Source organism: Phaseolus vulgaris, chromosome 8 (assembly GCF_051622355.1).
Source record: "Phaseolus vulgaris cultivar YP4 chromosome 8, ASM5162235v1, whole genome shotgun sequence".
NCBI lineage: Eukaryota > Viridiplantae > Streptophyta > Magnoliopsida > Fabales > Fabaceae > Phaseolus > Phaseolus vulgaris.
Window position 1 is genome coordinate 31,557,942 of NC_143505.1, and position 24,677 is coordinate 31,582,618.

A 24,677-nucleotide genomic window follows, 5' to 3' on the forward strand; every position below is an offset into this window, starting at 1 on the left:
GATAGTCATTTCCCAGCTGGCCAGAGGATGAGGTCGGGAGACAGCTTACTTGAACATACACGGTGAAGCAGGTAGGGCAGATCATGAAGGCGGCCGGCGAGACCACAGGGAAGGTGTGTACGAAGGCACCCGAACTCGCCACCCAGAAGAGATCACGCTCCAAGGCAGCTATGCACTGAGTTGTATCATGCATAAGTAACTTAGCCAAAAAACCTGAAGAGTAAGAAGTAGCGCCCAAGTCAAGGATGCTCCAGATGATGGCACGTGTACAGCTGGATGCGAGCCACGTGTCCAGATGTGTAACTGCCAGGAGGGAGAAAGTGCCCAGGTATATAAGAGTTTCTAACGAACTTCTGAGGTACGCACGTTTAGATTGTTTCTTTACACTTGCGAGTCTTGAGTACGCTGAGAGAGAATTTGTGCACGGTTCCTTAGAGTTCTTGAGTTTTCTCTTAGTATTTGGTGGTTCAGTCGCTGACTTGGGCGTCGGAGCGTGATCGGCCGCAGCGGCGCCGTTCTGTCTTTTGCAGGTTCTTGAGGTGGATCGCGGTGAAGGACGGAGGCTAACACGGCGCAGAAGTTGATCCAGGTTTGACGAGGTAAGGCTCCAGCGTTTCGGTCAACAGGCAGGATCACAAAAAATATGGGTTTATTGTTGATATATTAGAAGATATATTGGAAGAAATATATGAGACATATAAATAGTTTTCGATTAAAGAATTTTCATACCTGATAAGTATGGGTTAACAATATGTTTCAAACATTTTTAAATATTTCTTTGTAAACCACATTAGTAGTTGAATTAGTGGTATTTCCATCATCATCCAAAATTAATATTTTCAACCCTTTCTTGGATTTTACTTTGGAAACAACACTCCATGTGTAAACATTGGACGTGGTAGATATAAACCAACTTTATTAAGTGTTTGACCTTGAATTTTGTTTATAGTCATAGCAAAGCACAAAGATATTGGGAATTGTCTTCTTTGGAACTTAAAAGGCATGCCTGATTCAGAAGGAGTCAAATTCATTCTAGGAATAAATATGTTATCACCAATATTTTATCCGGTAATAACTTTGGCACCAATGACATTCTTCCCCAAGTGAATTACTAGTAATCTGGTTCCATTACAAAGTCCTTGGCTTGATCAATGTTCCTTAGAAACATTATTGGAACTCCAACTTTTAATTTAACACCATGACTAGGAATTCCGGAACATTTGATATCATTCAAAAATTCAGTTGTAAACCACTCAGCTTGAGCATTTTCTTGTTGATCAGATTGGCAAGGAGAGTCTGAACTTAAATAAGTAACTTCTTCTCCGGGGATTAAAGATAGAATGAAGTTATTCACTTGGTCCACACATTCTGTAATAGGACACAATATTGCACCATCATAAAAAAGTCCATCAGAGTTCAGATTCTGCATGTACCCTGGATAAACAAATCCAACCAAGCGTAATAAAGGTTGTTCAACATTTAGAATTAGAATGTCTTGTGGTATTTCAATAGTTGCTTGTCCCAACTCATTTAAGTCCATATCTTCATCTTCAATGTGAAGTATCCAATCTGCAAACTCTTTTATTTCTGATGCAGTTTACTTTGATTTTTCATTGTTTAATCTCATATTTTCTATAAGTTTGAAGACTTTGCAATGTTTCCACAATTCTGAGTAGTTCATTGTTGCCTTCACAATGTCATATCTTGACCTCTTTTTTACAACAAACAATATCTGCCTAAAATCACCTCCCAATACAATGACTTTGCCACCAAAAGGTTTAAGAGCATTTTCTTCACTTACAGCTCTCATGACATCCCTTAGAGTTCTATCAAGAGCTTATAAACAGAATCTATTCATCATTGGAGTTTCATCCCATATAATTAATTTAGTTTAAATCATCAATCTGGCACGAAAACTTCCTTGAGGTGTGTTGCAGGTTGAATGTTCATTTATTAACAAAGGAATGCAAAACGTAGAATGAGTTGTTTTTCCTCCAGGTAGTAACAAAGAAGCTATACTGCTGGAAGCTACATTTAACACAATCAACCCTTTTGATCTAATTGTAGTAGACAAAGTTTTCCACATAAAGGTTTTTCCTGTTCCACCATACCCGTATAGGAAAAAAAACTGCCAACTTGTGACAGTACTACTGTCATTATATTCTCATACACCAACAATTGCTCCACAGTTAGAGATTGACAAAGAGAAGAATGCATTTCAGACATTTGTAACTTGTCATAATTTAATTCATTAATAATGAATCTATTATCATAAATAAAAGAATCTGAATGAATAGGTTGTGGAAGACTGTTAAAGTCTTTTAAAGATTTACATTTAGAAATTAATAAGTCTTTTAGTTGTAGAAGACAAAGGTTTTGTATTTGATCATCTTCAATTGTAAGACCTAGCAAAACAACATGTCATACCTTGAGCAAAATAATATGTTATAAAGTTTGAGGAAAACAGAAAGTTATACCTGGTAGGTTAAACTCTTTTCTGTTTTGGTATACAATGTCATCTGATAACAATTTCCAAGTTTTGTTCCAAACTTCCTCAGGTCTAGACATAGTATTCATGAGTAGCAGTGTAACAAACAATCTTCTCAAGAGCTCCTGAAGCAAGGTTGCTGGCCTCTATAATGGCATCAATAAATTCTTTATCCTCTGCCAATAGCCCCATGGCATAACAAACCTCTTTATACGTTTTGTAAATTACACCATTAATAGTCCTGATGTTATCATAATTACAATAACCTGAGATAATATAATTCCCCTGACCCAGGAAGAGAATATGTAAGCCTTCCAATACTAACACCCCTCTTCCTTGGTTTCCATTCTCTTTGTTCTGCCATCCACACAAAATGGTTAGGGTATTAAGAATAAGTCAAAAGTTCCCCCTCTGGATAGATTTTATTAGCCTCAAACCAAGCTAAAAGCATTGTTCTTTTATGATCATTTGTATGCAATATTTCATCAATATATTCATTGTCTTTAAATAGAATGGGTTGCTCGTATAACAAATAGAAAATCAACCTTTGAACTGAAGGCCATCTATGATGAATGTCAAAGGCAAATATTCTCCACACAGCTTCACAGGGAGATATATATCTACAATCATAATATTGTTTAATTTCATCTATGACTGGTGTTTCAGTAGAGTATTTCTGAGGATTAGTAATTTTCAAATTTTCTCTATCTGGATCTTTGTTGACATATTTAAACAAATACTTGATTGAATTGGATTTGTTGCAATATTCCGTGTTAACATGAGTCTGGTACCTCAATAGTAGCAATGGGTTATATGGGACAACATTTGTATTGTCTAACTTAATTCATGTTTTAAGAATGAATATTCCTTTATCCTGACGTCTGTAACAAGGATATCCATCCTCATCAATAGTAGTCAACAATTTAAATTTCTTTGGGTAAAATTTTGAACATGTACCGTTAGGAAAACTGAGCGGCTCGCATGGTCCATGTATCATGTATGTTGCAACTGCCTTTGACAATTTAGGATATAAATATGCATGCGGTAATTTTGCTGAAATTACTCCATCAATGTCTGTTGGAGTTCTTAAATTTTTCTTTCCATCCAACCACAATAATACGTGGGCATGACGCAAACCCCTTTTTTGAAATTTCACAGTGTACATACCTATTAGAAGATAGAAATTGTTTGAATTATAATGCATAAAACCTCAATGAAATTTTAAAATATGGATTAATGTCATTACCTGCATTAACTTTGCCAAAATATTCATCTTTTTTGAAGTCAACCATCATTTGATCTAATTTCATCTTGAATAATTTGCAAACTATGTCTGGCCTATCAACAGCAGTTAATCCTCTTGATGTAACAAACTCACGTATTTCAGACCAGTTTACATTGTAGGTAATAGTGATAAATATTAAATGATATTGTAATGGGATGAAGGCTGTATGTGTCTCATGCAACCTAAACAATTGTCCAGAATATTTTTTCACTATGATATCTCGTCCTACATCCAAGTTGCTCATATCACCCACAATTAACGCTGTTATCTCATCAGTTATAGGGGTATTGTACACTCTAGGATCTTTTAACCGATGTCTAAATAACCTCAATCCAAAATCTGAATGTACACTAGAATTTACAAAATCTTTGACCCTTCTAAAACTTTTTGCTAGAACATTGTTATCATCAATCATTTTGGTAAGATCTTGAATCAATGATTTATCAAACTTCAACTTTTTCAAATTGTACCTACATAAAATTTAAATAAATAATTAATTCAAAATGATTTTATAAATGAATTTTTTGAAAATAAACTAACCTAATGTAACACATACCCAAAGTGAGATACTCTGTTTGAGACTTCATTTTGAGTATCATATATGTGCGAACTTGGGCATTTCTCCATTGTCAGGGAGTAAGCTTCCAATCCTATGATAGTTTTATCCATGCAGAATAAATTGAGGAGGCCCAAACTCATCATTTACCGAAGAGTGAACTTTTCCTCCAATTGAAGTATGAAAACATACTATTGTAACTTCTGATATGTTGTAAATAATGTTGGCTTTGTGGATCTTGACCATTTAATAACTCTAGCATCAATTTATGAGGTTGTTGTAGGAAAGGTAGCTGTACTTTTCCTTTTTGTCAACATATAGAAAAATCAACCTTTAGGTAAGTCTTTGCTTTCAGGGATCTTTCTTCATACCACACCTCGGCCAAACAATATTGACATTGAATATTCGGTTGTCCAAATGAAACAATATCTATATTGAAATGTTAAATAAGGTTATGTATTACCTTTACATTAATGCATTTAATTTTAAAACATAAGTTAAAGTTAGAGACATGCACCTTCATTTTCAGCTTTTGAATATAGTTCAGAAGTGTAAACTTCTATGCTCGAATCTGAACACAAAACACAGTAAATCAAAGTGCTTTTGAAGCAATTAACTAAATTAAAATTAACATTTAATTCTTTTTTATTACAGTTATTTGCTTCATTTTGCTCATCCTCTTCAAAATTCAAGGTCTTAGTTTTGCAGGATTTGAGCATTGTATGTACTGGACCTGTTATCTAACCACATTGTGTTATTACCATTATTTGCTTCATTTTGCACATCTTCAAAATTCAAGCTCTTAGTCATTGATTGCAGGATTTCAACACTGTATTTACTGGATCTGTTATCTAAGCTTATTGTGTTATTAACTACACTTCCTCGATTGTAATTACCTTTACAAAATATGTTCAAAAGTGCAGTTAACAAGTACTAAAATATTTGGTAAGTTACAATTAACAGTTCTTTGTTGGGAATGACATGTTCTGCAAATAGCAATACATTCTATTATATACATATATGTGAAATATAAAATAAGATATCATAGATTCAATTCAAGTTGAAATGGTTATCTGAGCTAATGGTATTCCATTTGGAATGACTTGTGATGAAAAATTCTGATGCTACAATTAAAAAAAAAGTTGGATTTCTTTGGTGGAAACAGAAAAAAAAGAATATTTCACGTATTTTGTATCATAAACTGTTTTCTCATTATTTTGGCTAAAATAAATAATATTTACGAATAAAAACTACACTGATGTGTATGTTCAGAAAGACAATGAAGAACATATATGACTAAAGAAACGTAAATATAATTGTAGTTGTATTCCTTGATACATTACCGTTTACCTGAGAATGGGAACCAACCCCGTTTCTTGTAGTAAACTTTGGCCTTAGTTCCTCCATAACTTCAGAGAGTATTGTACTCAGAACAAACTATTTTCAGGTATACAAATCCTATTGTTGTTAGGTTGAATACAGAACAAATTTAAAATGGCAATTATTTGTAAAGCATAACCTTAAAGAATGTTCAAGTTAGTTGTCAAAAAGATGAAAGCACAACATTTTAAACATGGATATCATTATTTTGAGAATCGTAGTAAGCAAAAAAATGAAAACTTTATGTATGTTTGTTCTGGACAATTCAAAAAGCGCTCTTATATTTAACCCAAAAAAAGAACCCTTGCAAGAAACCCTAAAATTTGTCAATGACCCACAAAAGCTCTCCTTTTCTTACATTGTTGGTTTCAATAAATGTGTTGTACTGCCTAATTCCAGGAAAAGATAAATGAGCAAACAAAAATCATGGATAAGTAAATTGTAAATAAAATTGGGTTGATTTTTGAATGAAGTGCTTTAACCTTAAATATGTCAACTAAATGCATGTAAAAAATAGAACTTTAATTAATATTTGTATGCATAATAAAAAAAGAACGAAAATTGTTGAACCAAGTGGTGTTCAAGCTTTGAAGAATCCAAACTCTTTGAAGGATGTCGAAGGCTTGACTGTGCTTGCTGTTGCTGAGCTGTCCTAATTAGGATCTGGGGTAGTTTGAGTTTTGTAATCCACTCTAGATTGAATCCAAAGCATAGGCATTCTCAATCTTTTAAAAGAAAAAATGTTTTTCAAAATAAGTGAAAAACAATCGATTGTTTTGTCGAAACACCCGATTGTTTTATACTTAGATGTTTTGAGAAAAGATTGAAAACTGTTTTTCAAATGGTTGAGCTGTTAAAACCAAAACAACCGATTGTTTGTTTTGGTACCATAACAGAAAAACTGTTTTAGCTTTAACTGAGTTTTAAATTCTTTAACTGTTTACGCTCTAGTCTTTAAATGCTTTGACCAATCATTAAATGCAATGAATAAGTTTGTTAAGATTTGATAACAAACAATATCTTTGAATAAATTCAGAAAAACAGATTTGAGTAACAATCTTTTGAATACAAGTTTTTTGAGTTTTTCAAAGAGTTGAGATTGCTTAGAGATTGTGATTGATCAAAGAGTGTGAGATAGGATTTCGGCTTGTATTGATTTTAGATTTGCTTATGTAACAAGTGTAATCCTTGTATTCTGTAGAACAAGTTTGTTTGTGTGTTTGCTGAGAAATGCTCTGTGTTCTTGAGGGGATCAAGATCAGCATTCTTAGTGTTGGTGTTTTGGCCAAGAGAAGTGTGTGTCTTGAGGGGATCAATGTCACTTTCTTGGTTGTGTTGTAAGTGATGTAGGTTTGATTGGTTAGTGGATTTCCTCAGTGGTTTCTGAGAAGACTGGATGTAGCTCTGGGTTTGGAGTGAATCAGTATAAACATCTGTGTGCATTCTCTCTATCCTTAAACTCTTTAAATTCAGTTTTGATATTTGCAAACTGGTATAAACAACCGATTGTTTTTCTGGTGCTGTTGTTTTTGGTTGTTAATTTGGCAAACTGAATTCCTTAACAATTGTTTCTTGAAGTAATTTCATTCTTGACTTAAAAGTTTGCGAAAACCCTCTTTAAACCATTCACCCCCCCTCTAGTTTAAAGCCATCCATTCTAACAATTGGCATCAAGAGCTTGGTTCTTGAAATTTATTCAAGTTGATCCTAAAACTGTTTTTAAATGGCTGATAGACTACCTTTTGGGGAAGGTGCTTCAATCAACAGACCACCTCTGTTTTGTGGTTTGAACTATCAATTTTGGAAAGTGAGAATGAAAATCTTTATGGAATCACTTGACAAAGGAATTTGGGATGCAATTGAAAATGGTCATTTTGTCCCAAAGTTTGAAAAAGATGGATCTTTCATTGAAAAGCCTTGGTCTCAATGGACTTATTCAGAAAGCAAGAAAGCCAAATTCAATTGCATTGCCAAAAATATAATAACCTCTGCTTTAAATTCTGATGAGTTTTTCAGGGTATCTCAATGCAAATCGTCAAAAGAAATGTGGGACACCTTAGAAGTAACTCATGAAGGTACAAATGAGGTAAAGAGAGCTAGGAAACATGCTCTAATCCAAGAGTATGAGATGTTCAGAATGCTCAAAGGTGAAACAATTGCTGAGGTGCAGAAAAGATTCACGCACATCATCAATCATCTCATGAGCCTTGACAAGACCTTTGAAAAGGAAGAGCTAAACATCAAAATCTTGAAATTTCTTGATAGAGCATGGGAACCCAAGGTAACTGCTATTTCTGAATCTAAAGATCTAACATCCTTGAGTATGGCTTTTGTTCTCAAACTAGTTTGGGGACTGGGAGAACTACTGTCTTCAGATGCCACTCGGTCGGCCGTGTCTCACGTGTCGTATTCGACTGGTTAGAATACTGTAGATAATGACGTACTTTCTTCCTTGGAATGCGTGATATTTATATTACCTTGATGGGCCCTTATTGTTGGGTCAGATTAGGGGGTTGTTTAGCTATTAGGGTTGGATTAGGTTGTTTCCTAACCATGGGTTAGCCTTTGCTAATCGGGTCAGCCTTTGACTTGGGCTTCTTATGTCGGTAGGCCACATGTGCCACGTGGTCGACCTCATACCTTAAGGTGGGGTCTAGTTGCGTAGATTGACCGGGTCCATAGACCGGTCGGTCGTCCCAGTACAACTTCTTTGTTTGGTAAGCTTAGGGAACATGAGTTAGAGATGATTCGACTCAATTTTCAAGAAAGCAAAGACAAACACGTAAGGAGCATAGCCTTAAAAGCTTCCAAGCACAAAGGAAAACAAGAATCCAGTGATGAGGAAAACCTTAGCTTGCTGTCAAGAAAGTTCAGCAAATTCTTGAAGAGGAACCGCAACAAGGACAACAACAAAGATAGGTATGGAAACAAGAAATGAAATGATTTTAATTCCAATAACTATACTTGTTTTGGTTGTGGTGAGCAAGGTCATATAAAGGCAGATTATCCAAATAAGAGCAAGGAGAAAAAGCCTAGCAATAAGGAAAATAAAGGCAAGACAAAGAGAGCCTACATAGCTTGGGATGAAAATGGGGTATCATCATCAAGTTCTTAATCAAGTGAAGATGAGAAAGCAAACATCTGCTTGATAGCTGAAGAAGATGATGAATCTTGTAGCTCAAGTGAGGTACGTTCATGTGCTTCTTTAAATGAACAAAATTATAGTGAATTGCTTGAAGCTTTTCAAGAAACTCATGATGAAGCTAATCGATTGGTTCTTTCAAACAACTGATTGAAAGAACTTAACAGCTGGCTGGAAAAGAGAGTGAAATCAGTTGAAGATGAGATTGAAAAATCTAAAAATGATTTCAAAAATCTGGAAAATCATTTCAAAAATTCTTCTTGCAAGTGTGACACTCTCATTTGCGAAAATTGTGAAAATCTTGAGAAAAAGGTTCATTATCTGGTTGACACTGTGGACAAGCTTTCAAAAGGGAAATCTAACTTTGAGAATGTCTTGGCATCTCAAAGCTGTGTTTTTGGAAAGGCTGGTTTAGGTTTCAATCCACAGAACCATCAAGAGAAGTTTTCAAATTTTTTTTAAGAAAGCCAGTAAAACAACCGATTGTTAATTCGAAACAACCGGTTGTTACATGCTTTTATTGCATGAAGAAGGGCCATTCGGTTAGATTTTGGAAAATAAGAAAGTTTTTTGTTCCCAAGGGCTTCATGAAATGGATTCCTAAAGGATGTGAGGTTCCAAATGAGAAAAAGAAATCAATTGGACCCACATTTGTAAAGGGGCCAAATCTTGTTGCTTGAACTCATGCTTGTGTAGGAATTCTGAAAGAAGTGTGAAAGACTGAGTCATCTGATCAAGTTCTTGGAAGGAACAGACCGACATTGAAGCTGAATCAATGTTTTATCTGTCCACAATCCCTCAACAGTCAAATTAAAACTTCTTGATCACAAAGCACATGGCTCATTGAAAGAACAACATAAAGGATAAGACCTTCCTTTCTCTGTTCTTAATTTCTGTTTTTAAGTTCTTTCTCATGCTTAAATATCTTCTTTAAAATGCTTAACTTCATCTGCTTTGAACTCTTTCTGCTCATGGTTAAAATTCAAAATCAGTTTAACTGTTGCAGAAAAACAACCGATTATTTCTTCGAAACAACCGATTATTTTGAGCCTGACAACACTATGATGAAATGAATTTAATTTTTATTTTGAATTTATATCCATTGCAAATCAATTTAAAGAGAGAATCCTTGGTCAATGAACCTGTATTGAAAGCTGATCACGTTCAGAAAGAAGTTACAACATTCATAAAGGAATATATTCCAAAATCTTGGAAATTCAAGAGCCTTAATGACTAGTCAAAGATCACATGTGAAGACCATGTGATTTTCAGATTTTTCTGACATTTTTTGTGCTGGGCAGGGTCAAGTCCTCTCTCTCTGAAAATCTGGTACCCACTCACAACATTGAATGCTTTTTTATTCTATTACTGCTATAAAATCTGTTGCAGCTGATCTCTTCCACAAGAACAACCAATTGCAATATCTCTTGTAAAATCTGTGAGTGAGCTTTTCTCTGTTTTCTTCTCTGCCATCATGGACTCAACTCCTCCCACCTCAAAGAGAGTCAAAACCAGAGCTGTAAGGTCTGGAGGAAGGCTAGAAGAATGTTTTTCTGGAGACAATGATCTAATTGAGAGGTATAGGTTTGAAACAAGCACCAAAATGATAAACAACCCCAAGGTTGTGTGCTTTGATTGGCTGAAAAGCCAAAAGCTTGACAATGTAAGGAGGCTACTCAAAGATCAATCTCTCAGAAAGTTCCTGGAGATGAAGGGAAACATCTACCCATATTTGATAAGGGTGTTCTACACAAATCTCAAGTTTGAGGGAAACAACCTAGTTTCTCATGTAAAAGGTGTAGAAATGGAGATAACCCATGAGGTATGGGCTGCTGTTGCTGGTCTTAAGTTTTATGGTCTCAGGATTAATAAGGGAAACCTTGGAGTAGTGGAGGATTTCAACAAAATCCAATACTACAAAAGTTGCTTGAAGAACCAACATGCTCAAGTTAGGACATGCTCTGTTGGAGGCCTAAAGCTTGATTAAAGGTTGCTAGCCCTCATTGTGACTTGGATTCTAACACCAAGGGGGAGCAATCCTTCTGTTCTTACTGAGGAAGATCTGATGTACATCTTCTGCATCATGAAGAAGATCAAAGTCAATTGGATTCACATCATCAAAGAGCACATGCAAAAGGCAATGAGGTTAAGTGATTATCGCTATCCATATGCTGTTTTGGTATCTAAATTTCTACTCTATTTTTAAGTGAACCTAGAAGATGAAACATCTGAGTTGGTCAAGTCAACTCAAGAGTTGAACAATGGATCACTCAACAAAATGGGTTTTACCAAAGTAGGTGGCAAGTGGATTAGCAAAGATGGTGACTTTGGTGCCTCATCTAGTGCTGCTGCTGATCATGAACAAGATGAACTTGCTGATATGGATTTTCAACATGAAGATCTACCTGAAGCACATCAAGATGCTGGACCTAGTGCTGGTGTTGGGAATCAAGAAGAAAGGATGCAAACCATGTCTTCTTTTGAGAGACTCATGATCAATAGGCTTGATAGCTTTGAAGAGAATCAAAGAAATCTCCATGATCTTTGTGTCAGCAATTTCCAGAGGATTGACAACAGGTTTGACAACAGGGATGCACGCTTCATGACTCTAGATGAACAGATTGAGGCTGTCCAGAACCAAATCTTTGACCTTCAGTTTGCTGATGATGATGAATAAAGAAAAACAACTGGTTGATGTATCGAAACAACCGATTGTTTTTGTTGGCTATATCAGTTTTTTGTTTTTGCTGCTTTTGCTGTTTAATTCTGATGTAATCAAAACAATTATCTTGTTTATCTCTTCTCTTTGTCTATTTGTGAAGACAAATAGGGGGAGACATATGCTGTGTTTAAATTTCAGTTTTTAATTTTCTACAAAACAGTTTGGATGAGTGAAACCTTATAGGTTTTTGCTCCTATATATGCTTATGGTTTACTATGATATTATGCTCTGAATATCTGTATTTGTTTCTGTGCTAACCAATTATCAGAAGTTCTATGCTTTGCTTAAAACTATATCTTGCAGGAACTGCTTCAGATTCAATCAAGTACAACACAAGCATAAGGGATTTGTCTTCATCAAATAGGGGGAGATTGTTGAACCAAGTGGTGTTTAAGCTTTGAAGAATCCAAACCCTTTGAAGCATGTTGAAGGCTTAGCTGTGCTTAATGTTGCTGAGCTGTCTTAGTTAGGATCTGCGGTAGTTTGAGTTTTGTAATCCACTCTAGATTGAATCCAAAGCATAGGCATTCTCAATCTTTTAAAAGAAAAAGTGTTTTTCAAACTAAGTGAAAAACAACCGATTGTTTTATACTTAGATGTTTTGAGAAAAGATTGAAAACTGTTTTTCAAATGGTTGAGCTGTTAAAACCAAAACAACCGATTGATTCGAGGAAACAACCGATTGTTTGTTTTGGTACCATAACAGAAAAACTGTTTTAGCTTTGACTGAGTTTTAAATGCTTTAACTGTTTACGCTTCAGTCTTTAAATGCTTTGACCAATCATTAAATGCAATGAATAAGTTTGTTAAGATTTGATAACAAACAATATCTTTGAATAAATTCAGAAAAACAGATTTGAGTAACAATCTTTCGAATACAAGTTTTTTGAGTTTTTCAAAGAGTTGAGATTGCTTAGAGATTGTGATTGATCAAAGAGTGTGAGATATGATTTCTGCTTGTATTGATTTTAGATTTGCTTATGTAACAAGTGTAATCCTTGTATTCTGTAGAACAAGTTTGTTTGTGTGTTTGCTGAGAATTGCTCTGTGTTCTTGAGGGGATCAAGATCAGCATTCTTAGTGTTGGTGTGTTGGCCAAGAGAAGTGTGTGTCTTGAGGGGATCAAGGTCACTTTCTTGGTTGTGTTGTAAGTGATCTAGATTTGATTGCTTAATGGATTTCCTCAGTAGTTTCTGAGAAGACTGGATGTAGCTCTGGGTTTGGAGTGAACCAGTATAAACATTTGTGTGCATTCTCTCTATCCTTAAACTTTTTAAATTCAGTTTTGATATTTGCAAACTGGTATAAACAACCGATTGTTTCTGCGAAACAACCGATTGTTTTTCTGGTGCTGTTGTTTTTGCTTGTTGATTTGGCAAACTGAATTCCTTATCAATTGTTTCTTGAAGTAATTTCATTCTTGACTTAAAAGTTTGCGAAAACCGTCTTTAAACCATTCACCCCCTCTAGTTTAAAGCCATCCATTCTAACAAAAATTACTTTCACTTCCGAAACCACGCATACCTCTAAAGTGGGTATGTCAAAATTAAAGAGAAATAGGGTCTTATGTTGTAGAGCTCAAGAATAAAGCATTAACAAATTAGCAATGTAAAATACAAAACCCACCAGATTCTGCTAAGATGGAGAGAGGAAGTAAGCCAATCTGAAACAAAGGTTGGAAACACAGACGTTTGCCACAAAGGTTGTTTCTCTGCTGGAAAAAACATAACTTTGCTTTCAATATAGAAATTCCAAGAGATGAAAAGTGAATAATGAATTGGAAAGTAAGGTTAGGAAACCCAATGGTTTATTTGGTGTTTCCAGAAAGTTCCAATGTCTATTTTTTTATTTATCATTATTATTTTAAGTAAAATACTTTTCAAATTAATTTAATTTTATTTTGAAAATTTGAAAATTGTATTCATTTTGATTTTGATGATTAATTTTGTTACTTTTTAAAGTGTCTGTAATATTATTATAATTTTTGGAAATAAATTTAAAAAGTAATTTGTTCAAGTAATTCGAAATTTCAAGTCGATGGTATATAAAATTTCATAGATAAAAAAAATTTAACCTAAAACTTCATACACAATTTACTATATTTAATTATCATTATTATAATTATAATAATTAATATAAATTAGAAATTTTTTATAAAGACAAATTTATTTCAAATGTGAATAATTCAAATTCAAATTAAGTATTAAATATAGTAGATAAACATTTAAACAAATCATGATCAGATTACATTAGTTTACATTGTAAATAGTACAGGAATTATAAAAGAAAAAGAGGAACTAATTAATTGTCTCCATAACATTTACATTACAATTATTTGCTAATTTGAGATTTCAATAAAAATGATATATGTAAATTTGATTGTTGGCCACTAACTTCATCATGTAGGTACATTTTTAAAAAGATCTTGCACTAATTTCTGCAATTAAAAAAAATTATGTAAAAAGTACAATTAATTACATTATAGAAACACATTTAAAGTAGAACAGATAAAAGAGAAATGTTTTTTCCTTAACAGAACATGTTTTAGGTGAAAAGCATATTAAATTATGCGACCACCTTCTTTGATATAAATTGAAATCAAATATATGAAATATATAATGACAAATGATCAAATATTAATAAAAACATATAGTGCTCATAGAACAAAAAAAATAAATTAAAAGTCCATATAACAAAAGTGAAAATGTATGCCAAAACACGTAAAAACAATCAAAGGATTTAATACATCACTGAGTGATTAATAATGAACAATATAATAACAATCACAATTGCACAATATATTAAAATCTATTGAATACCAGGTAAAAAAATAATGAAAAGAAATGAAAGATTTCTGAGTTTAATGTACTGACAACTGTTATAGTCTTAAACATATGTAACAATGCTAAGACATTATAGACACGCCTGATAATGAATGAAAGTTAGAAGTAAAGCATAAAACAAATAAAATCAAATGAAATCAGATAAACATTAAACATAATAACAATAAAATAAACATAAACATGAATAATAATACATTGTTTTGGTTTCCAACAAAGGGAAACTTAAGTAAACCACAAAAAGTAAATAGTTTTTCTCCTTTCAACACAATAGAAAGGATTATAAAAAAACATTAAGAAATCTAATTCTAGAGTTTGGCCTGTCTTTTATAGTGACTTTTCATGAGTAGCAGAACCCTGATATCAGAAGAAGGCATCATCATATGACATGCAAATATAATTTTGTCGTCTTCAAGGAAGGATTGGAGACTACAAAATTTTTTCTAGCCCCTACCAAGCTTGAAGTTTGTTGAAGGAAACCTTGCTCTTAACACTTTGCATTGAACATCATGTAACAGTCCATGTAGCGTAACGTTTCTGAATTTCGTTTTCAGAAGATATTCCGCAAATGCACTGCGCAGATCCTTCAACAAAATGAGAGTAAGTATTGATGAAAAGCAATACATTATAAACCAAAGCATTTAAATGAAAGCATTCTTAAACTGATTAGATAATTTCCTTTGATATGAAAAGAAGACAAAGTAATGTCAAAATGTTCAAAGGGACCCTTGGTCAGCGATTCCCTTCCTTGAGCTTTCTTCAAATAACGATTAACACCAATTTCAAAGATCACTCCCATAAAAACAGTTATATTGAAACAACTTAGACCGCCGTAACGGAAGAGTATAGAGTGGTCGCCTTTAAAGCCATAAAAGGAACTCAAAGTCGACCATCCATCCAAAATTTGGGGAGACAATAGATCTTGGTTATAATATATTGTATGGACGTTCCCTGCACTATCTGCGAGGGTCCACTCCTTAGCAAGTTCTCCTTGAAACTCAACAGCGAATGCACGATCAACATAACCATTCTATCCATTGTGAAAAATAAAAGTAGTCTACAAAATGCATTGATGAAAAAAGTAGGTATTGAAGAAAAATAAAATAAACTACATACTTGCCCGCGAATGTACATTGAACAGAAAAGACCTCGTGTATCAAGTTCATGAATTTCTTTAGCAGTATAAGCCATCTAAGTGAATAATAAACAGTGGAGAGTGAAGGAATTAGGCAACAGTAATATAGAAACGTAGATAGAAGAAAAGAGTAGGATTTTGAGTAATGAAAAGCCAAGTTTCTTATGTATTTATAGCCAAATATCAGTTATGACCCTTTGATATCCATTGTCTCAAACAACATGTCATTTCAGTTCAAGAAAATCAATACATAATTAATAATGAATAATAAGATTAAATAAAAAATTATTATTTAAAAATTAATAAATAATAAAATAGTCAATCATGAATAGAAGATAAGATAAGTATGTTAACTGTAATTATTGCTACACCATTGTATTTTATGACCTTTCAATTTTCCACTACCTTATACAACATAATACTTGCCGTTGAAGTATCTTATTAAACAATAATAAAATAATAATTATTACAATTATTCTAATTTTTATAACAAATGATAATAATATTAGTCAATAGTGTAATTTTATTTACTAATAATTAGTATTTATATGAAAAAACAAACAATTAACATAATTGAAAATAATAATATATCTATATAATTTTTACCTATCTAATAATTTAATAATAAAACAAATAGACTTAGAATTTTTACCTACTTTATCTATATATTGAAATGATTACTTGCTGCCAATATCTAAGAGAAATACCTAGGAAGACTAAAAGTCTACGTTGAAAAGAGTGTATAAGGGATAAAGAACCACCACAATTCTGATAGCTATTTAATGCACATTATTGATTAAAAATAACTTAGTTTACATAAAAAGGTGAGTACAATCAGAAATATAAAATAAGAATTAAAAAGAGTAAAATGATTATGACTTCTCCCAAAAAAAATTATTAAAAACACATAAAAGATAAATGTGAAAAATAATTGAACAGGCACAATAATTTTGAAGCACGTATAAATAACTGTTGTAAGCAAATATACATACCTGTAATAATACTTCCTCTAAAAGCAAAATATTATTGTAATAATCTTCAAAAAAAAATGGAAGAACAGATAAGTTATAAAAATTGATAAGTAATATTTGGAATAATTATAACATTATAACATAATTGACAAACCTGTAAGATTATGTGCCTAACATTCTTCCAAAAAATAAGCCATTATATTAATTACACAAAAACTAAATGAAATTCTTAAGTAGAAGGCCAAAATTAATTATAAAGTAATTACGTACCTTAAAGATAAGGTCCAATGATGAAATCAACAATATTAAATAAACAGACTTTAAAAAGTAATTGTACTGATACATCATAAAATATTGCGAATAGAAATTAGAAAGAGTAAACAAAATTACAAATACAAACTAAAAATGTCCAAGAGTGACAGAAATACATAAAAAATCATATTTCATAGTACTCCCTTTTCGATCTTGATATTTTTCCTTAATACGCTTAATGGAACATCATCATCGGCTGCGTGCGAGGGTGAAACAAAATATCTTTTAAGCCCTAGATGAACCCCTTCAGCACTTAACTGATTGTCACTCGCTAAGTCAATAGTTTCAGAATGCAATTCAACAACTTCATTGGAAATTTTTTTAAACAAATCCTGCAACATGAAGTAGAAATATTAGTAAAATTTTTTTAAACTAATCATTTAAATATAAAATACTTGAGGATCTTTTACAGAGGAATCGTCTTGTTCGACATCTTTAATACTGCAAAGTCTTTTCTTCTGAGTATGAGGTTCCTTGACAACATAAAAATTAAATTAAAAGATATACATAATTAGTATAGAAATAAAATGCAACACAAAATATAATAAAATAAAATAAAAATACATACCACACTTTCAGAACCACCATGAGAAAATCTTTGGATAGTACTCTCATCAGTACAAATTTTTGTGACACGGAATGATTGGTCAAACCTGTTAGATTGATCTTTAACACAACCAACTTAAACAACACGACTTTGTCTATCAAAAGACCAAATTCTTTGGGTAGTACACCAGAGTCAGCGTTTTAGAAATTAAATAAAAAATTAAAATATTAGTATATTAATTTATACAATAACCTTTTCATATATGCATCAATAGACATATGCACTATTGGAAAATTACCTTGTCATTACTTTCAAATAATTCCGCACAAGATTTATTGATCAATGTAGTTGCATCCATGTCAAAAAGAACAAAAGTGGTGGAGTCTGTCTCATCCATTACTCGTACCTTCAGCTTATACCTGAAATATAAAATATAAATAAAAGACTAATAAATATAATATAATAGATTTTACTAATATAAAAAGTAATGAAAAAAAATGATGGCGTTTACTAAGAATACCTTGGTTGCACTTTCATAACATGCTTATTACATTTATCACAAAAAAAAAAAATTTCGAATCTGGGTAAACGACTTTATTGCATAAGCAAGCCGTGTACCACCATTCATCATCAACTACAATATGTTTTATAGTAGCTAAAACAACAAAAGTGCTTTCCTGAAAACAAAAAGAGGTTCTGCAGTTAAAGCATACATAATTGATTTAATTAAATTTTGATAAAAAAAATATAATGATACATCCTTGCAATCTTTCAGGCCTTGAATAGTGTTTCTTGGAATCAAGTGGATAAATTCATCATCAACATTTTGTTTTATGAATCACACAACTGACTGAGTCCTTGAGTAGGAGAATCTGTATTTTCCATCATCCTACAAATGTTAAATTTGTAGTTAGAATGTGTCATAATTTTCAATTACTGAATGACGAAGTACGTATTGAAGTAACCCTTTCTTAAGTTTGTTTGCCTTTTTAGACTGTAAGTTATATATTAATTTCGTACAATCCAAGCAGTTTTGTAGACAAACCTTGTCTACAATCAAAATAAAATACATTATGTTATAAGTACAGAAATTTAAGTAGAATAATAAAAAAATAAGTTACAGTTTCATGAGTAAACATATCCTGGAAAATCTTGACTTTAGCAAATTGCACACTAATGACCACATTTTGCAACTCTCCAGATGAGAAAAATGCGTTGAGCTCATCAACATAATTGCCAAATAATGTACACTCCATGCGTAAGTTGTTGTAAATAAAATTTGAATTGTGTCAAACAAATTTTGGAATGGTTGTACTACGAAATTTTAGCTTATCCATCAGCTTCGATGGAAATCACATTTAACTTTGTTGATGAGCCTGTTCTATTAATCTCTCTCAGTGCCTACACTGGTCAGTAAACCAATAAAATCTAGAAGAAGAAAATTATGTAAGCACATATGGAAACAAATATGTTGAACCAAAACCATTATAAGTAAACTTACCAACTAAATAATCAGTATCAAAACCACAGGCTCTTATCATAGACATTGGGGTGTACTGAGGTATTGCACATGATACTAGATCATTACCTACACAACTTACCTTAGTTTCAAATTGGAAATTAATCTTGTACTTGTGACGGGTTGTTCTATAAGATCCTGAATTAGTTTTCACACTAAAGAAATTGAAAGAATAAACCTTATCCTAAAAAATATGATTTTGAAATTTATAAATTAGTGTTTTTCTAATAGAAACATGAATTCTATCACCCTGGAAAAGAAGATTCAAGATTAACCATGATTAGAATAATTGATATTAATATTTAGTACAAAACAATAAGAAAGGAAATGATAAAACAATTCACCTCTTTATCTTGAATCACCATTTCCATTGAGAATGGAGACTTGCTTTTCTTGAAGTCCGACACAAACCACAATCGAATTACTCTTGCTATAAGAATCCAATTTTCAGTCTCCGGATTTATATCTTTGATTGAATTTGTATTTTGTCTTAACAAATACATGGTAAGCCTGACTTTTTAAGTAAAAGGAAAATGCAGACTGCAAATGTTGATGCTAAATGCGACTCCAAAGAACATACCACACATCTATTTATATAGAAGAATTGGTTCTTATTTATTTTGAAAAAGTAAAAACAATTAAAATTTAGATTTCAAAATGAGTACGAATAGTAAGAAAAACAATGAGTATTGTGACACAAAGAAGAACTAAATAAAGAAAATCATTAACAATAAATGATGATTGATTTATACAATGTTTCATGAAAAGGAAAAGATTTTTGAAAGAATCAAACCATAAAATGGTCTAATACATACAGTAACGTTAACATTGTCATAAAATTCTTAACTTTTAGGTTGTGGAAACAAAATTGCTTTTCCATTCCAAAGAACATCATTCTACTTTAAGCATTACCATTAATGAAAATGTTGTTTGACTTTAGAAAGAGAAAAATATCACGTTATAGATGTTGGGTTCAATAGTGTCAAAGTTCAAGAGGGGGGGAGGGGGGGGGGGGGTGAATTGAGCTTTTAAAACTTTCGCACAGATTCAACTTTTATCACAATACACAGAAAATAAATCGATTTATTTAGTAATGAACAAATTTATTTTTATATTGTTTATGTACTTCAAGGCGTTTATCTTAGTTGAATGACTTCTGATTTTGAGATTGAGTTATATGATTTGTAGGCAAAGATCAAATTGATTTTCACAGAATAAAACCGAGAGCTCCAGCAGTTAATCACACTCTTTGAATACAAAATCAATGCTTGTTTTAAAACACTTAACAAATTGAATTAACTTTCATAGAACATGAATTTCAATTATGTTTCACAGCTCATACATATCTACACAAATTCTTCAGAGGGTTTTTCCAGAAACACAAGAACAGTATAAACGTACCCAGAAAGAACATATTCAAATACAATTGAATAGATTTATTTCTTGACAGATCAGTTTATTCAACAATTATTGAGTGCAGGGATTAAGAAAGAATGGACACAAAACAATTACAAAACAATTACTGGTTCACTCAAATGAGCTACATCCAGTCTTCACCTAATCCAAGGTGAAATTCACTAAACCACAATTCAAAACAATTACAAAAACCAATGTTCTTGAACCCTACAAGAACATGGCACACCTTGCTGAAAAACACTATTCCAGCACACACAACTCTTCAAGAAACCCTATCAAGAAGAGTTTACAACCATACTTTACAATGAATTGAAGTATGAAACGAATACACCTGATAGAGGATGCAGAAATCTGCCTTAGACCAGTAGAACAGATAGCTCACACAGTGAAAACACCTCTAACCAAGCCTTAGAACCAACCAAGAACAAGCACACTTTGTGATTTGGAAAATATTTCAAGAACACATGCAAATCCTCTGAAATCTCTTATTTCTCTGTTGTAAAAACTAGTTTTATCGATTATTTGAACTACATCTGAGAGCCAGGACAAACTCTCTTTATATAGGAAAACATTTTATAACAAACTTTCAAAAAACAGTTAAAGCTGTTATAAAAAGAACATATTGAAAATAAAATGAACAAAATTATTTTTAAAGGCTGTTAGAGAATTTGTTATATGTAGGAGACTTAGTCAAACACCCTGGTGCAAGGATAAAAACGTGAAAAGCCATTTAAAAGAAACATGGCACTAGACTAAAAAGAATCTATTCATTTACAGAAGAACAGATTCATTTTCAAAACGATAACAGAAACATTTTAACAAGTGAAACACAGTCGTTTTGATGGAATGAAAACTTAGTTAAGATACTTGATGCATAAAACCTGATTTTCGAAAGCACTTTATCAAAGCATCAGTTTAAGAAAAGAATCTATTTATTTAGAAAAGAACAGATTCATTTTCTATGCAGTAAAGGATATTTTTTGCAAAACATGTGAAAAACATTTTCATAAAACTTGTGCTTGCTCTTATCTCATGGTCAGGGGTTAAGAGGTGAATTACCTAGCAAAAAGCCCACTTTAAGCAACCTCTTATCTAACCTAAGACATCCTTAAAGCAAATGCAAACACTAAGGAAAAAATTACACATTTGGCTTCATCAAACACATGTTTTGAAGGGGCAGCATCCATCTTCAACAATAGAAACTGATGTCCATGCAATATGTAAAAGAGATGAAAACCAAAGTAAAAAAATTGGTAAATTTACAAAAAGATGTTCCAAAAATGAAAACTTGACATGAGTTTTTTTGCAGAATTGCAAAATATCCTTTCTGCTTTACTAAAAAAAGGAACCCTTACTTTGAAAACCTATCTATAAAACGTAGATTGCAAGCTTACAAACTTGACCTAATAAAGTTAAATTTTCAAATTTAGAATCAAGGACGAACCCTGTTTAGGAAATGACGAAGATCATGATAAAGGTAAAATATCATAAATATACATAAAAAGGTTTAACACAGTTTGGGAAAAAAATCAATATGCTAAGCAAAACATTCCGAGTCAAACATCCAACAAAAGTAATGTGGTGTTTAGGAAATGACAAAGTTCTTACCACTTTCATTTCATGATACAGTATTGCTTTCCCATGCATACAAAAGAACGAAAAAATTGTACCTTGGGGGTTGATATTCCGTGGATTCAGTTTCACAAACATGGAAAAAAAGGGAAACCTATGAAAAGGTTTAACATAGTTTGGGAAAAAATACTATGCTAAGCAAAACATTCCGAGACAAACTTCCAACAAAAGGTAATGTGGGGTTTAGGAAATGACGAAGTTCTTACCACTTTCATTTCATGATATAGTATTGCTTTCTCATGCATACAAAAGAACGAAAAAAATCGTACCTTGGGGGTTGATATACAGTGGATTCAGTTTCACAAACATGGAAAAAAAAGGAAAACCTATGAAAGTAGCGGTGGCTGGGACATAGCAAATGTGATAAACAAAGAACACAAAGTCATATTCATCAGGTAAGGTAATAAAACCAACAAAAAAAAAAATGGAAGAGAGGCGGTGAAGGAAGAAAATTAGGTGTAAGTTTAGATACAGTAGAAATTGGCAGATGTGACAGAGTACGGACTCTGCAACAATAGTCAAATCCCTAAGAAGGCAGGAAAGTAAATGCATCTTTTAAGAAAAGCTTTGTATGAGTTGAAAAAAAAAATGAATTTCTTTAATTGATTGTTGATGGACTTTAAACAAAATTGATTTGAAACTGAAAAAAATGAATTTCTTTAATTGATTGTTGATTGACTTTAAACAAAATTGATTGGACACCATCTATACAAACCTAATCCTCCATTTGCTTAAATAGCATTACAATTACATTATAATCTTTTGTATTTTTCATTATAAGTTTAATATTCTTATGTTCATATTATATGATATTATTACATTATTATACTTAATTTTTCATTAATTTAAAAAATGGAATCTTTGCTATTTTCAAAGTTGATAAATAATTATTTTATACTATTCAACATTTTTCAATTTGTATTATTTATTATTAAAGTACAGAAATTATAAATCTCCACCAAATCTTTTCTATTTGAATTCATTTTCAAGTTTAATATTCTTATGTTCATATTATTTGATATTATTATATTATTATACTTAATTTTTCATTATTTTAAATTTTAAAAAATGGAATCTTTCTATTTTCAAAGTTGATAAATAATTATTTTATGCTTTTCAACATTTTTCAATTTGTATTATTTTTTAATAAAGTACAAAAATTATAGATATCCACATAATCTTTTGTATTTCAATTCATTTTCAATATTAATATTCTTATACTTAATTTTACATTATTTCAAAAAATGAAACCTTTCTATTTTCAAAGTTCTTAAAAAAAATATTTTATGCTATTTAATATTTTTCAGTTTGTATTATTTTTAAGTAAAGTACAAAAATTTATAAATGTATCGATTGAAAGAAATTATAAAATCTATACATATTTTAAAATGTATTTACTCAAAAGTTCATAACTAAAAAACACTAAGCAACACTAAGCAGAATAAATTTTATCCACAAAATGGACATTAGAATAAAAATTCTAGAATTATATTGGTTTCCTGGACAACATGTAATTTACAATATTTGACTCTTATGCGTTCTGATGAAAAAAGTTGTGATGAGTCCTTTCCATTTCTATTACAGATGAGACGTGTTTAAACTTATCTGAGAGTACTGTAAATTTGTTTTACAGATGACGTGTTTAAACTGTTTCAGATAATGAATGAACAATCTAAGACGTTATGTATGCATACTGTAGGGAACAAATACAATGAAAAACAGAGTAAATTCACAAAATTTAAGTAATAGTTAGCAAATAACCACCAAAATTAAATATTTGTCTTCGTTTAAAAACAATGATTGGAAAAGATTAGCCCAAACCCATAAAAAAAAACTTAAAGACTTGGTTAACATAAAAAATTGTCCTCAAAACTTGTCATCAACAACAAAACTCTGATATGAGAAGATGGGTTCCTGCTATCGCATTCAAAGATAATTTTGTGGCCTTGACGAAAAGAATGACGACGACAAAAATTATTCCAGCCCCTACCAATTTTAATGGTTCTATAAGGAAACCTTCCTTTTAAAACCTTGCATTCGACATCCTTCAATAGTCCATGCAGCATAACCGTTTTGAATCTACCTTGGCAGAGATATTCAGAAAATGCAGGAGGTATACCCTTCAATAACATCAAAATAATAAGTAAACAAAAGGAATACAATGTAGCAGTCGTATTTTTTTAAAAAATCAATGATAAACTCACTAGAGAACTTGCATTTACGTCTAGCGGAGACATCTTAATGGAAAAATCGTGAAAGGGACCAATGTTCAACAATTTCCTTCCTTCAACTTCATCCAAATAGGGATTGAAATAACTTTTAGGGACATCTTCCATATAAACAATTATATGGAAAGCGTTTTCGCCAACGTAACGAAATAAGATAGTGTGATCCCCTTCAAACCCATAAAAATAAGCCAAAGTCCACCACCCTGTCATGATTTCTGGCGACAACAAATCTTGGTTATATTCTACTATATGTACATTGCCTGCGCTATCTGCAAGGGTCCACTCTTCACCAAGTTCTTTTTGAAACTCAATAGCAAATGCACGATCAACATACCCAAGCTATAAATTTTGAAATAAAGAATAAAAGTAAGAAACTACAGAAATTGTATAAAAGTATAAATTTAAGAAAATACAGAAAAAAATACATACTTCACCGCGAATGTTCATTGAACAAAATAAACCTCGTTTGTCAAGTTTAACAATTTCTTCAGCAGGGGGCGCCAT

The 24,677-nt window shown here is 31.9% G+C and overlaps 1 pseudogene; it reads right to left on the minus strand.

Moving 5' to 3' along the window:
* Positions 1–756: 756 nt before the first annotated feature.
* Positions 757–24,677, minus strand: LOC150025551 (uncharacterized; annotated as a pseudogene).